Source organism: Ambystoma mexicanum, chromosome 13 (genome assembly GCF_040938575.1).
Source record: "Ambystoma mexicanum isolate Mex_15411 chromosome 13, UKY_AmexF1_1, whole genome shotgun sequence".
NCBI lineage: Eukaryota > Metazoa > Chordata > Amphibia > Caudata > Ambystomatidae > Ambystoma > Ambystoma mexicanum.
In genome coordinates, this window is record NC_090938.1 from 181,102,275 (window position 1) to 181,117,480 (window position 15,206).

Below are 15,206 nucleotides of genomic sequence, written 5' to 3' on the forward strand. Positions count from 1 at the left end.
TACCGCTAGGGTTATAATGAGGCCCATGCACTTATTATTGATACTATGTATTGTTTTTTATCAAACGGTTATTGGGCCTACCGTACAAATTTGGTGAGCCCAAGGTGATCTCCAGAAACCCCAGAGAGGCTAGAGGCTCTACCACCGAGCATCCTGGTTTGCGGTGCCCATCTGCAGTGACCAGTCCAGGATCTTGGAGGACACTTAAGAACGTGAGTGCACACTAGTGGGAAAAACAAGGGGGATGACAGTTTTTTGTTTTTGTGTGTATGAGTGAGTGAAGAGAGAGAATGGGAATCTCCTCGAAGAAGTGGAAGGAGAAAGTTGTAACTTTGCATGAGTTTTTGACTAATAGAGAGGTGAAGCTCCCACGCTGTGCGGAAAGATTACATCATAAATAGCAGTAAAGGTGAAGAATTGATGTGGGGGAATCTCCTATTAGACGAGGAAAGACAGATCTGTAGTGAAAGTGACAGTCCTGTATAGAAAGGACCCTGTATCCCTCTGTCGTAGAGTGAAAGGGCTTGAGGAGGTTTGAGTTTCCTCATCACGAAAGAAGACAGACAAAGGAATGTTCTACACCATTGTATAAATAGATGTGTTTTGATTAGTGGCTTTGTTAGTAGTTGTGCAGTTATAAAGGTTTGACTTGGGGCAGTAGTAGACCATTATATGCATATGGCGTTTTTGGGGGAATTATGTTAGAAACGGTGTTTTGAGAGGGAGAGGGCAGGGTTTTTAATTTTTGTTTTGGGAAAGTAAACTGGTTTTGTTGGGGGTATTGTGGGTTTTGGAGTGAGACGCAGCTGGTTCAGTGTTTGGTAGATTTTTTGGTTTCAGTAAGGTTAGGTTTGAGAAGGAGTATTGGAACACATGTGTAAGACGCTCCCACAGTATAGGGAAAATTCTGAATTACCATCATGAGTGGGATCAGGGGACGAAGGGCACAATGTTTTAGGCTTGGCACAAGAAGTGCACGCATGATAAAAAGTGTATTGGAGCATATGAATACGCATTTATCGTCAACATACAAAGGAAAAAAGTTGAGAAACAGGCAGAGTATATTTGAATTATGGAAAATGTTTGAGGATGTAGAGACTTCCCTGATGACAGCACAGAAAGAAGGAGTCAGATACACACACACACGCATGTCCACCTCCTTATTGGTGTTTCTTCAACAGCCCACATCAGGGTACACCAACCCCTGGTATGCACCCCCCACCAAGCCGAAAAAAAAAGGTAGCCCCAGAAGAACAGAAATATAAAACGTGAGATTCATTGATTATGGAAATAGAAAATAATGTTCATAAAGTTAGAAGCAGTGCTAAAAAAAGCAGAGGCGGTGCTGGTGAAAGCCGTGCAGGAATAAGAGGAGGCGCAATGCGTGGCGATATGAACAGACAAGTGGAGTGCGGGTAGACTCTTTTTAAGATCAATAGTAAGTTTATTAAATATTCAAGGTAGACTCAAGCAAGAAGTCTCTCATTCATGCAGAGGTTCTGCAGCACAGGGACGAATGCTGCAATGCTGCAATAGTGTGGATTATGACACGGTATAGAGCGAAGGAGAAGCAGCGAGCGAAGAGGAGGAGTGGGAGACAGATGAAGACCAGAGGAGAAACAACACCATGGGTCCTTGACTTAGATCATGGCTCAGCTGAATGGCCCAAGTAAAGGGTAAGAAGGGAAGGAAGACATCTCAGAATAGGAACATGATTCGCAATTCTCCTTGCTACAGAAGTGAGCACAGAAATCACATTATGTGCCCTGGCCCCATATAACATCGGAATAACTTAATAAAGACAATAGCCTCAAATGGATATATGCCCTAGAAAAGCAGACAGCAGGGAACCACCTTTGCTGTAGGTGACATGAGTTTGTTCGCCGCTCTACTTAGGGAGCAGGCAGACGTTATATGGGCAAAGGCGTATATCCGGAAGTACAACTGAACATTGACAATCATGACTGTGTGCCATTTAACAACTGTTGAGAGCACATATGGAAAGCTTTGAGTGAAGCAGACCCAGACATACCAGACATACATTCAATCATGGCCCACACCATGAAGGTAGAGGAAGACCTGCACTCTACATTCATCATATTTAGGCAATGTGGTGAGCAGAGACAGGAGAAGCGTGAGACAAGATTATAGCTATATTTCATCACATATTGCGCAAAGGACTCTACATAGAAGTGCAACATGATTTGGATAATGTCAATATTGAGGTGAAGGGATGGACTGAAATACAGGTGCACATAGTACATTATTGTAGGATGAAACAAATGAAGGAGAAAGATACAGCGGAGCAATTGCAAAAGGTGGAAGTTAAACTGATCCAGAAAAAGTTAGCTAAATTAAGTATGGAAGGAGCAATGATGCACTGCAGAAGGGCATCCCGACCATAAACCAACGCAAGGTTGGGTCAAGGGGTACGCAGATGAAAGAAAGGAAATGGGAGGTTATCAGAGAGGAACAATGGGTGGATTCAGAGGGATGAGGCCCAGGTTTGGAGGACAGTGATGGTCTTGTGGAAAGATAGGACATTTTGTATGACAGTGTAGAAGCAGGCCACCTTTTTCTTATAATAACCCTAGTGGTCCAAAATGTAATGTCACATATCACCTACCATCTCAAATGCAGCCCGCAGTTATCCTATATGCCCCAGGTCCCATGCAGGCCCCAGGTCCCATGCAGAAACAGCAGATCCCATACACAGCACCAAATGTTGCACAGGCACAAATGCAGCAGCCACACACACATACCCCTACTCAGCCATGGAAACAAAAGGTGGCGTCCTGCCACATGCATTTATCTCTTTACATATACATTCTCTGTAAAGGCTTTCTATTTTTCATGCTTTGTATTGCTATAGACAAATCTGCTTTTAGCTAGCTTTCAATCAAAGTAGAAGAGAAAAAACAGTTATTGAGTACACATAGCTTTTTATTATTTAGCTAGTGTTAAGATGCAGATATACCCCAACACCTTGCTTTTTTTAAATTGAGAACGATTTTTTGGGTAATCAATAAGTTCTGCATTCTTGTTATATTCTTATTTTGTAAATTGTAGAAGAAACAAATTAAATACAGAACTAAGTAGACAAGTGCAAAAATGTACATAAATACAATGGGCGGTACGGAGTGAACGGCGCCGTAAAAGGTGCCGGCGCCGTTCACTCCGTACCGCCGCATTACGAGTTCCCCTCGCGGGACACGGTAAGCACGCCTGGGAAAACCAGGCATGCTTACCCGGTCCCGCGAGGGGAAGAGGGAGCAAACAACGGGCCATCTCGTAATGGCCCGTTGTTTGCTCCCTCTCCCATTCCCATTCAGCCCTATGGGGCCTGAAATTGGAATGGGGAAGGACCGTGTCCGGGTCCTTGGAGGGAGGAATTACCGGGCCTTCCGAACTCGGAATGGCCTGGTAAGTCTTCATTCCGAGGACCCAGACCCCGACGCGATTCCGGTGGCAGCCATGCCGCCAATAGCGGCATGGTTACCGCCGAACTCGTAATGAGGGCCAATCACTTGTTGAACAGTGTAAGCAATTGCAGTGTGCCTTCTTTACAAAAAAAATATGCAGTGAGCATAATGGAAGCAGGGAGCAGGAAACGTCGGAAGCGGCCACGGCACACTCGGATAGTGACTGCGAGTGTAATCGTTGGTGCGGCTTGACGTGCTGGACCACAGGGTGCTTTTCTCTAGTGGACGTAAGCTGGAAGCCAGTAGCTGAGGCTGGTGAGTGTTCGCTCTGGGGCCCTGAGAGCAGCGTTCCAGAGCGGAGCGGAGTGGAGCTGCGGTTCTTCCGCAGCGGTCCAGGAGCGGTCCAGGAGCGTAGGACTCGCGTAACTAGAGTGAGCTTGCCTATAGGAGAGGAGAGGTGAGGCTTAGAGAGCGGCGATTTGGGGGACTCTGCTAAACCTCCCCACACCCTCTCTGTCTGGGCTGAGGTGCCGTCAGTGCCGACATTTAACTCCTTGAGGCGCGGGCACCTTGAGAGGTGGAGTGCTGGTTTCCCCCCTTCCCCCCTACTTGCCCCTGCGGCGTGGCACTTTACTTTCCAGAGCTGCCCGGAGCCCCTTCTTGCTCCCACCACTTCCTCTCTCACTCCCTGTAGTAACGGCTAATAGTCTGCCAATTGAGGTAAGAGAGGGAGTGATCCATAAGCATTGGCCTCAGTCACTCCCTCCTTTCGCTGTGTCAAGGAGACTGTAGGCTATGCCATTGAGCCTTGCACACATTTCAAATCTACTGTGTTAAATAATTATCAAATGACACGTGTAGCCTACTGACTGTAAGTGCCATCCGAGTCCCTGAACCAACTGTTCCAACTACAAGTGGATTCACATAGAAGTCATCACCAAGAAAACCTGCCTGCGTTCTCCAACGCCTGGCAGCTCTGGAGTGATTGCTTTAGAGTATCAGCAACAGGCAACTCAGCTGGGCAGGCTGCCCACAACGGCGGAAGTGATCTAACATCTACCAATACTACTGGCAAAGAATAGCCTCAGCAACTCTATTTTCTAACTGTTTAATTAACTAATCGATTCCCTGACTTCTTCGCCAATGGTATATCCCCTATTTGCCTAGATCTGTCACAGAAGGGAAGGAAAAGACTTACTATGTTAACTGTCAAGAAGTGTTCTGCCACGAGGTACAACCTCCGTAATCAGAAGGGCAGGACTACTACAATAGGGTTTATCAAGGGCAAGGGCACTAAACCTGCACCAATGGAAAAAGGTGCCATCACTGACTTCTTTCCACCTCCGGGCACCCCTAACCCAACAAGTCCACCACCAAATGTGGAGAAGGAGCCTGGCAGTCACAGTATGACTAACAATTCAGTGGGCCTAGGGGATAGTGCAATTGATAATAATTCATTGCTAGACCTCTGCCTATCCATGCAGAGAGACATGGCTCCGCTGCCAGGAAGTAATGTGAGTAATCGGATTAATAGCTATCAACACCAGATTATAGACACACAACGCGAAGCATTCGACAGGCTGTCTGCTTCCCCTAACCTGGTTGTTCAATTAGATTAATTGGAACCAGAAAACAACAGTGACCAAGGAGAAGCCTGCACGAGCCTGGGTGATTTGCAAGCATCTGTTGCGTCTTTACAATTTGCATTAAATATTCTGCTGAAGATGTGTGGGAAGATACTTGATGTCACCCTTTCAATGGCAACAGGAGACACAGAAAAAAAAAACAGAAGGAGTCTGAACCGGAAGCTATCAATGCTATTATCCCAGATGGCTCTGAACTTGGGGTCCAGGATTCAAATGTCACAAACAACTCGGAAATGTATTTCTCACGTAAACAGAGACGCTTGACTAAAAAAGCGATTGGAAGAAGAAAGCGTCAAATGGTAATAATCACATTACCCGATACAGCAGAGTTGGTGGAGGAAATTTCAAGACCGACAGAAGGCAGCACGCCCAAAAAGGGGCAGAGGAAAGCTAAACGGTGAGCGGCACGTGCCCGTAAACGTATTGCAGGAAAAGAGGGGAAGCTGACCAGCTGGCTTATTACTGACAAGAGCAATACCTCTCAACCAGTAGTGGCAGAAGACCCAGAGCCATCTTTATGTGTAAATGAGCAGGATATGAATTTATCTCAGAACAACACAAACAATATATCAGACATCACAATGCTTCCGAACAACGAACCTCAATTATTAACATCAGAACCAGCGGAGGACAATGGCAACATCACAGTGCCTAAAGGCGGAAGAACTTGCCTGATTAAAAACCTTTATCAATCCAGTGAGCATGACTGGATTACCAGATCAGTATTGATGACTAGATTGCATTCCATTCCGCAGCTCAGAGTACTAAGATCTGAGTTCTTTGAATTTGTCGAACCACTGAAAGTCAGAAATTCGAGCACATCGGCCTTACACTGCAAATTTTTAGCTACAGCTGAGTTGCTACATAACTTCAAAACTAACTTGAGGGAAGTTGACATGGAAATAGATGCTGACCCCAATATGATAGACCCGCAATGGCCAACCCAGATGTCAAGTTCAAAAACGGAAGAAAGTAGTACACCACAGTTACCAAAAGGCGAGTCTATACAGATGGCAGACATACAGAAGGTTCTCAAATGGCTTGCAGAGTCCCTACCGGGATTAACATTAAGTCGATGAGATCAAACCGTAATATCTTGGAATTGTCAGGGATTTAGCCATTTACTATCACCGGATGGCTCTATCCCCCTATTAACAGGTCATACCTGTATATGCCTTCAGGAGACGTGGCTTACCTCCCGAGCCCTGCTAAATGGTTACACTATACATCAGGAACTGGCAAAAAAGGGGCAAAAGGGAAGACCATATGGAAGCCTACTTATCGGCATCTCACATCCACTAAGATCCACCCGCATCCACAAGAACATGGATGAATTTGTGTTAGCAGTAGAACTGGATCTTCCTGGTAAAGACAAAGTGGAGCAAATATTGCTGGTTAATATATATAATCCACCTGAACCTTCCCAGAGAGATTACAGATTACATCCAGGAAGCCTGCCATGATCTGTTGATCAACTGGATGATAGATGCAAAGAAAAATTTGGTAATTTTTGCTGGTGACTTTAACTGCCACTTAACCGGAGATATGAGCACAAGTAATAATCCCTTGCTGAAGAACATAGGCAAGCTGAGATATGCAAGCGCAAATACTGAGGGATTCCTATGGCTCAACTTCTTCAAGTCATGGAATTTTGAAATTTTAAATGGCAGAACTACCAGTGAGTACCCGGGAAAACCAACATGGGGAAACACTAAATCCAGCAGTGCATTGGATTATATTTATGTAAGCCCCTCTATGGCCACTTGGGTCACAGACATGAAGATTAACGATAATGATTGGAGTGACCACGCTACACTTACACTCTCATTCAACTACATTGTACAGCACGTACTGCATAGATCCATCGGAGAGTTGAAGACGAATCATGCACTATCTAAGATTCGGTGGTCCGATAATAACATCAAACGAGCTGCAGAATATACAATCAACAAGCCTAACATGGGTCGTACAGAGCTCTTAGCTATGACCAGCAATGAGATCGAAGAATGGATTACATCATTCTCCCACTGCTATGCAACTGTTAAAACAAATATGCTGGCCCCTGAAGTCAAGTCTACTAATGCATTCGATATTGAAATCAGAGATGCTAAACGAAGCCTAAGAGCGGACTTGAGAAAGCTACGTAAAGTATCCATTACATGGAACAACTATTTGAACCTAAGTAAAAAGTTGAAAAATGCCTACAGAATATGGCTCAGGCAGAAACGCTACACAACAAAATTGCTTAAATGGCAAACAACAATCCAAACCCTCTGTACTGGGAATTCTCGATCGATATGGGGATTGCTAAGCATGGCCCGGGGAGATACCAATATCGCCTTAATTAACCCAATTGGTACAAGCCAATGGGAGGAATTTTTTTAAACTCGTAACGAAAAGCCACAGGAGAGGAACATCTTGGATCGACCTACAGCCCCTTTTAGAGTGTCAGCTGAATCATTGATAACTAGGATAAAAAAGCTAAAATCATCAAGAGCTCCTGGACCTAATGGGCTAGCAAATGCCATACTAAAGAGTAATCCGGATTACTGGGCAGAGGTACTTGAGATACTTTTTGAAAAGATCCTGAAGGAGGGGCAAATTCCGGATTCCTGGCAGACAGCAACCTTGATTCCAATCTATAAGAGGGGAGACCGCTTGGACCCTGGCAATTATCGCCTACTCTCTATGCTGGACTGTATGGGCAAGTTATTTGCAGCATACCTACTACTGAAGCTGCAAACATGGGTAGATAGAGAAAAGATCCTTGACCATTTTCAATGCGGTTTCAGAAAAAGAGCTGAACTGTATCTAAAAGCAACACCTTACACAGACAATCCCTTGTTAGCGGCAATTCACTGCAAAATCAATAAAGCCTCCTCATATCCACTTATGAAAAAGAACATGAACAACTATCTAGAAACGATTGGCTGGCCCCAAAAACAACAAGTGGTATCAACTTCTCTGCTTAGAGCGCTAGCTAAGAAATCTGAACTACATGATTGGATCAACAATTTTGCGCATTTGGAAGAACTAAAGCGCTATAAATTTGTGCAATTCATGAACTACACTTTTAAGAAACCATCACCATATTTGAACTTGTGTCCTTCACCTCGCCTGAGACGATTTATTCTCCTGCTAAGGATTGATCAGCTACCAGTACTGGCTATGAGTGGGATTAAGAATAATCTCACCATACCCGAACGCTGCTGCAGATTGTGTAAGGACAGAACGGAATCTGAAACGGGCAAACATGTCCTTACCAGATGTTCGGCTATGATAAAAGTCTACACAATATTCTATATAGACTTTGTCCATAGGTTGGACCATGTTAGTAGCAATGATTTCTGGCAAAGAGCCATTAATGCAAAGGGAATGAAACTGTACATTGCAATGTACAATGTATGGATGAATGTAGAGAAACTATTGGACATAAGTATATAGTCAACTTCCAGCCTAAGGATGCTAATCTTGCTAGTATTATAGTCAGGAACTAATAAGTTTCTCTAATTACCACTAGTAATTGCCTTAGAACCTATTAGTCTTGGAAAAGGTAAAAGAGATAATAATTATTAACTGTTGGTTGTAAGGTCTTAATTATATATTCTTTTAGACACATACATCTCTTACCTCTAAATTATGATGCTATTATCACATCTTTCTTCTTTTCTTTTCTGTCTTCCTTTTTTCTCTTTTTAATTTTCTTTATGATATTATTATAAATTTGCTTTCTTTTTTTACTGTATAATTCTGTAAAATGTAATTTTTATGTCATGTGAAAAGCTTATGTTAAGCTATAACACATTAATAATAAATTAAATTAAATAATGGAAGGCAAAACAGTGCTAAATACAGGAACATTTGTACTCAAAAGTTTTCGTTAGTATGTCCTTCTTTATGTTTTTAAGAACACCGGATGATGAAGGTTGACACGCAGAGGGGTGACCTAGTCATCGGTCTACGTCTATATGTAGATCAACTGAAATAGGATGTGACAGGATTTTATCAACACTCAAGGTGTTCTGTCCCGTGACGTTTCGGCAAGATGGTTAGACAGACTTCATCATGGGCCTAGACCGGTTCTCCCTGGTCTGAGTTATACTGTGGTACGTCTTCCTAGGAGAAGGAAGCGGAGGAGCCTGAGTCTGTATTGTTAGGAAGGCTCCTCATTTCCACACATATCATATGGTACTCTGCGCAGCTTCTACGTCAGAAGTGATGTGGGCACTGGAACGGATACAGGTGAGGGCTGTAGCAGGGCTGTAGCCTTAATCAGGTAGGCATATTCATGTCCACAGTAGTTGGAGAAGCGTAAGTATTGCAGGTGGTCCGTTGGAGCGGAGAGTAGTATCTCTCAGAGCACGCCAAACCCAGTTACGGTATGGCCGGACCCTGTGTGTAGAAGCTGGCGCAGCGTTGTTACAAGCCGTCCGGACTCAGCCATGGGACAATTAAACCCTCCCACAGGGCACAGTCACCCATTACACCAGAGCGAACATCTTTGGGGGCAATCCCTTCGCAATTCAAGGTCTGAACGCTTATCCGCTAATAGGACAGGCAATAGAGAGCCGTGACGTGTCCAGTTCTGTCAGTCACTTCCGACTCAGAAGAGGAACCCCAGATAGGAGTGAAGATAGGAGATAGATCATTCATGTTTACAATTGACACAGGAGCCACAAAGTCCTGTATCGGGGAAGGGAGGTTTTCTTTGTCAGGCAAAATAATGGCCATGCACAGATTCTTTTGGAACATTTTTATCGGTTCCTTTCGCTAAAGATTTACCCATCACTGTATGTACACAGGTGTTGTCAGCACCCTTATCGTATTCAAAAGATACTCCAGTTAACATTCTGGGCAGGTATTTCCTGAGTAAACTGAACATGACCATTTCATTCACTGAGGGCGGTATAGTGCGTTCAACACCAGGCATATACCATGTAAGGGCTGCATCAGTTACACAAGCACTTTGCCATATGAGGAGTGCCCATACACCATCCTCTACGGGGTAGCAGTTTTACTAGGATGGATGCCAGTGATTAAGGATAATGCACTGCAAGTACTCGATGAGTTTCTGTTCAGGCCAGTTGTTCCGCAGGAAAAGGTACCAGGCACCATTATTACATCAGATTCGGAAGCAGTGATTGATTACAGAAAAGGACAAAGTAATTCTGTCTGGTACAGATGAGGAAGGGGAGGAACAGTGAACAGTTTTACGCATAGACTCAACCCAGCGACTGGGGACGGGGGCGGTTACTGGTTGTCTGATGAAAAGTTGTTTGAAGATACTGATGACACAGGATGACACAGGAGAAATGGTGTTGCCAATGTGCATACCCTGTTAAATCATTATACAACACATAGAAGTGTCTCACACTATGCTAATTGTTAAGGTGTTACCCCTACACTTGCAGGAGGACACAGAGAAGGTACCCAGTCACCCAAAGTAAAGACCTTGGGAATAACCTTTCACTGGGCTCTGAAGCCTATGTCACTAGCGTAGTCCAGAAAGCCCAATATCATCTTAGGGAGCTTCGACTAGTGAAGCCCTCAGCTACTTGCACAATACTGGTGAGAGCAGTTGTCATGCCAGGATTGGACTATTGCAACGCTCTCTTGGCTGGAGCAAGCCAGGGATGTGTAAAATGACTACAGGTTCTCCAGAATGATGCAGTGTGGATAATTAAGGGGAGCAGGAGACAGGATCCAGTCTCCATGCATAGAAGAGGGCTACACTGACTTCCAGTAGAAGCTAGAATCTATTTTGAAATAAACACTATTGTACATACGTGTTTATATGGAAAAGCACCACAAAACATAAAAGAAAGACTGACCGTGGAAAATGTAATCAAAGTTGCGCGATCGAAGTACTCGATGCATCTGACTCAACAAAGATGCAAACGAGCATGAGGTAACGGACATGCCTTTGCATCACAGGAAGGTGTAATGTGGAATAAGCTCCCTGTGGAGATGCAACGGGAAGATAATATCTTTGTCTTCAGGAAAATCCTCCAAACACTGCTGTTTGTTTAGATCGTTGTTTTTTGTTATTCTGTCTCTGTTGTTCTGTGTCTGCGCCCTGATGCCTGCGGGCTCCGGCGCAATATAAACCAATAAACATAAACATAAACATAAACAAACCTATGGACTAGCAAGCCCCACGATGTAGGATTATTAACTAGCATAAGGGCAGTTCGTATAAAACTGAAACCAGGAGCAGTGTTACCCAGAGTGCGACAGTACCCCATGTCACGAGAAGCAGATGAAGGGATCTATTCCACCATCATAGCATTATGGCAATAAGGTATAATACAACCATCAGAATCCCCATGCAATACAGCTATATACCCTGAAAAAAAGGCAAATGGTTCAAGTTGGAGGATGGCTCAGGGCTTAAGTCCCTTGATCAATATTGTAGAAACAGAATTTCTAGTGGATCCTAATCCCACCACCGTTCTTGGTAATATGCCCGCTGATGCAACCCACTTCACTGTAATAGACCTCTGGTACAGATGAGGAAGGGGAGGAACAGTGAACAGTTTTACGCATAGACTCAACCCAGCAACTGGGGGCGGAGGGGGTTACTGGTTGTCTGATGAAAAGTTGTTTGAAGATACTGATGACACATGATGACACAGGAGAAATGGTGTTGCCAATGTGCATACCCTGTTAAATCATTATACAACACATAGAAGTGTCTCACACTATGCTCATTGTTAAGGTGTTACCCCCACACTTGCAGGAGGACACAGAGAAGGTACCCAGTCACCCAAAGTAAAGACCTTGGGAATAACCTTTCACTGGGCTCTGAAGCCTATGTCAGTAGCGTAGTCCAGAAAGCCCAATATCATCTTAGGGAGCTTCGACTAGTGAAGCCCTCAGCTACTTGCACAATACTGGTGAGAGCAGTTGTCATGCCAGGATTGGACTATTGCAACGCTCTCTTGGCTGGAGCAAGCCAGGGATGCGTAAAATGACTACAGGTTCTCCAGAATGATGCAGTGTGGATAATTAAGGCGAGCACGAGACAGGATCCAGTCAACATGCATAGAAGAGGGCTACACTGACTTCCAGTAGAAGCTAGAATCTATTTTGAAATAAACACTATTGTACATACGTGTTTATACGGAAAAGCACCACAAAACATAAAAGAAAGACTGACCGTGGAAAATGTAATCAAAGTTGCGTGATCGAATTACTCGATGCATCTGACTCAACAAAGATGCAAACGAGCATGAGGTAACGGACATGCCTTTGCATCACAGGAAGGTGTAATGTGGAATAAGCTCCCTGTGGAGATGCTGTTTGTTTAGATCATTGTTTTTTGTTATTCTGTCTCTGTTGTTCTGTGTCTGCGCCCTGATGCCTGCTGGCTCCGGCGCAATATAAACCAATAAACATAAACATAAACATAAACAAACCTATGGACTAGCAAGCCCCACGATGTAGGATTATTAACTAGCATAAGGGCAGTTTGTATAAAACTGAAACCAGGAGCAGTGCTACCCAGAGTGCGACAGTACCCCATGTCACGAGAAGCAGATGAAGGGATCTATTCCACCGTCATAGCATTATGGCAATAAGGTATAATACAACCATCAGAATCCCCATGCAATACAGCTATATACCCTGAAAAAAAGGCAAATGGTTCAAGTTGGAGGATGGCTCAGGACTTAAGTCCCTTGATCAATATTGTAGAAACAGAATTTCTAGTGGATCCTAATCCCACCACCGTTCTTGGTAATATGCCCGCTGATGCAACCCACTTCACAGTAATAGACCTCAAGAATGTATTTTTCTCTGTTCAATTGTGACGAGACTCTCAGTATCTCATGGCATTTACTTACCCTGGACAGAGATTTAAACACACTAGGTTACCTCAGGGGTTAGTGAATCCCTGAGCATTTTTAACAGAGTATTGCTTTCCTGCCTTTTTTAGAGTTTGTCAGGCAAATTGTTTTTACGGGTGGCCTTGGTTTTAGATCTGGTGCTATTTTCACAGGGGGTCCAAATACAACAGTAGTGCAGACATTGTAGGCAGTATTGGCAGCTCAAAATATTCTCCAAAGCCTACTGTTGAACTGAACTATATTTTCAAGACAGATGACTTAATGCCTTGTATCACTGGCCAACCTTCAGAATCACAGAGTAATGCTCCAAGTGCCAGTGCCAGTTTCACAGCATTAGAGCACAGCGGGTATAGCGATCAACAGGCAGACAGAGACTCCATTTAATCAGCAGACCGTGGGCAGCAAACAGCAACTTCTATCATCCTTAGGCTTCACTCAGCTTCCTCTACATCCCCAGAAAGCACAAGCAGACCACAGCAGGCCACCCCCACCAGCATATGGCTTTCTTCAAATGGGGAGAGGAGTTACAGCAATATTGCTGGTGTGAGGGCAACCATCCAGCCAGCCAGCCTACGCCTCTGCACCACACTCCTTTGATACACTGGTTATTCTATTTTTTGCCGGCTCACTCGATAAAAGATGTAAATCGAGCCAATCATATGAGCCAGGCAGAGACTAAAAATAAAAAGTGGTTTTAGTTACCCCAAGAGCGTGAAAGAGCCCCAAGTGCCAGTTCCAAGATCCTCTACCACAGCAACTGCGGGGGGCGGGGCGCGCAGCCACAGAGCACCGCAATAACTCAGTGCTGTCAAAAACAGGAACTGATTGCGCTCTGAGTCTTGGCCTCAAACATTTTGCACGTGTTTACCTGGCTCTGCACAGATCTACTGAAATCAAAATCCATCGTCACTACGCAGAGAGCTTTGGGCTAAGATGTCATATTGTCCAACACCTCAATTGACATTGTCAGATGTCACGCAGTTAACCCTGCAATTTTCATTGCAGAACCAGTACAGCCAGCCAAGTTATTTAGTACACAAGTGTGCAACATACAAGGGCCCCACAGATGAGGGCACCAATGTCAGGGAGGATGCACTCAAAGAAGGGAAGTGCTTTTCATTGATCAGAACATGGGACAAAGGCACACAGGTGCAGCAGTAGTGGGTCCTGTAGACAGGGAATACGAGGTCATGGTGAAAAAGAGATTGGCCTCACATTATTCCGCACAAGCAGCAGAACTCATAGCGCTCATTAAGGCATTGGAAATTCTAAAGCATGTGATGTCACAATTTATTCAGACTCAGCAAACACCACCTTCCCAGCACATTCGGGTTGTCAAGATAGTGCAGGAGACTCTGAATTGGATGCCACAGATTTTCTAGATTTGGTTTGGTTGCACAAGCTGGAGAGGGAGGCCAGGGAAGGACTGGAGGCGCCCATAGAGGAGGGTGAGATACTGAGGGTGATATGGTCTATGCAGACTAATAAATCCCTGGGCATCAATGGATTCCCAGTAGCGTTCTGCAAGGGGGAATTACCGCGAACAATGCGGGAGGCAATAATCACGCTGCTTTTGAAGAGCGATAAGGATATGAATCATTGTGCCCTCTACAGGCTGATCTCTCTATTAAATGTTGATGGGAAGATCCTGGGCAAAGTTTTGGCATCCAAACTGGCTGGGGTGGTGCCCAGTTTTGTGCATCCGGATCAATGTTCATAGGAGGGAGGGACACAAGTATGAACCTTTGCCGTTTGCACCATGTAATGGACCTAGTAAAAGACTCACGGAGAGAGATGGCACTGGCGGTGCTGGATGCAGTCAAGGTATTTGATTCACTTGAATGGCCTTAGTTCATTAAAGTGCTGGAGGCATATGGGTTGGGAGTGTGTTCCTGAAGTGGCTGCGACTGTTGTAAACTGCACCGAGGAATGAGACAAGGGTGTCCAGTCTCCCACATTCTTTTCCCATTGGCACTCGAGCTACTAGCTCAGTATAGCTGAATGTATATTCCAGATACAGGCAGCCTAGCGGGGGTGTGGTCCATAATATTTTGCTGTATGCGGATGACATCCTGTTATATGTAGACAATCCTTTGGAAAATATGCCAATCCTCCTGGAAGTATTAGAATATTTCCGAAAGCTGTCGGAATTCCGAATCAATTGGGGGAAATCCCTGTTGTTCCCACTGGCAGTCCTTAGAGCCAAAGAGAGTGAATCCCAACTAGACTGGGAACTGCAGTGGGAAAGGGAGTCCTTAAGATATCTAGGGAGTCAGGTCTTTCGTTACATT